This window comes from Herpailurus yagouaroundi, unplaced genomic scaffold (assembly GCF_014898765.1).
Source record: "Herpailurus yagouaroundi ecotype Mexico unplaced genomic scaffold, PumYag 140, whole genome shotgun sequence".
NCBI lineage: Eukaryota > Metazoa > Chordata > Mammalia > Carnivora > Felidae > Herpailurus > Herpailurus yagouaroundi.
This window is the reverse complement of record NW_024412395.1, coordinates 50791712-50793336: the sequence shown is the minus strand read 5'-3', so window position 1 is coordinate 50793336 and position 1625 is coordinate 50791712. Positions and strand designations below refer to the sequence as shown.

The 1625-nt window shown below is 35.6% G+C and overlaps 1 pseudogene; it reads right to left on the bottom strand.

Moving 5' to 3' along the window:
• Window positions 1–490: 490 nt before the first annotated feature.
• On the bottom strand, window positions 491–770 carry LOC121030256 (26S proteasome complex subunit SEM1-like; annotated as a pseudogene).
• Between the last annotated feature and the right edge of the window lie 855 nt (window positions 771–1625).

The window sequence follows — 1625 nt, the reverse complement described above, 5'->3', positions numbered from 1 at the left end:
TAGATTTTTAAACAAGCTGTTATGTTAAAAATGTATTAATATACATGCTAAAAAAATGTGAACAGTTTAAAAAGTATAGAGTGAAAAGAAAATTTTTCTTCTGTCCCAGTGTCCAGTTCCCCAGTCTTCTTGCACCAGAAGCAACTTTCTGTTACCATTTTCTCATGTGGGTTCCCAGATATATCTTATATGCACATATATCTCCTTTAAAAACCACAACAATAAAGGGGAATATAATATAAACATTGTTTTATATTTTTGCATTTTATTGTCTCCACTTATATGTCTTGGTTATTATTTTAATCAGTATATAAATATATATAACTCATTCTTTTACTGCTGTGTAGTATTTTATTACATAGCTGTACCATAATTTATTTAACTCTTTTTTTTTAGATCAAAACATTTATGTTTTGTGTTACAAAAACAAAAATAAAAAATCCAAGCAGGTAATGAAATAAACATATTTTAGGTGTCCCATCCCAGATTCTCTGTCCTAGAATTTAGTAACAAGTTCAAGCTTAGGTTGCTTCAACACTTCCAGATGCTATGAGGTCTCCATCTTATAACCATGTGTCTCTGATTTACTTCATATCAGATTGGAGAAGTTACTCTCTACATTGTCAAAATCCCAGTTATTTTCCTAGACATCTGCTTCTTCATTTTCATCTAAACCAGCCCAGTCTTCCTTGGGGAACTCCCTGAACTCGTTGTCCTCCTCCCAGAGACCTAAGTCCACCAGCTGCTTTTTCTCTGACATTGCAACCCTTCATGCCAAAAAAACCTCTCAGGCCAGTGGCAAAGTTGAAATCCTCACTTTCCCTCACCACTGCTGCCTGTGAGGAGGCCGGCTCTACCTTAAAGACATGAGATATTTAACTCTCTTTATTATATGATTTTAGGATTCTTTTTCTATTCAAGCAAAATCATCATGAACTTCCTTGTACAAGGGTCTTTGAATAGAAATGAGAGCATAGTGGTGGAATAAAATGTTAGATGTGAAATTGTTGGGTGAAAGGGAATATGCATTTAAGTTTTGAATTATATTAATTATTTTGCTAAGTTTCTTATGTGTTGCTAAACGTATAGCAGCCCCAACAGGGGCCACCTGTCATACTTCACTCTTGCCAACAGCACAGTATATTTTCAGTTTTTTTGAACTTTTCAATTTGATAAAGTAGAAGATAGTATTTCATTGATGTTTTCACTTCTATTTCTTTACCGTAAGTCTGAATATATTTTAAAGCTTTTTTAAAAGATGTTTATTTATTTTTGAGAGAGACAGACAGAGTGTGAGCAGGGGAGGTGTAGAGAGAGAGAGGGCGACACAGAATCTGAAGCAGCTTCCAGGCTCTGAGCTGTCAGCACAGAGCCCGACGTGGGGCTCAAACTCACGAACCGTGAGATCATGACCTGAGCTGAAGCTGGACACTTAACCGGCTGAACCACCCAGATGCCCCTAGGCTGAAAATATTTTAACGTGTATTAAAACCATTTGTTTCCCCCTTTTCAATTATTCATCAAATATTTATTGGCCATGTACAATAATATGCCATGCATTGTGCCAGGTAATGTAAAAATGAACCAAATACATCCAATCTGTGATTCATGTAACTTACTCTCTA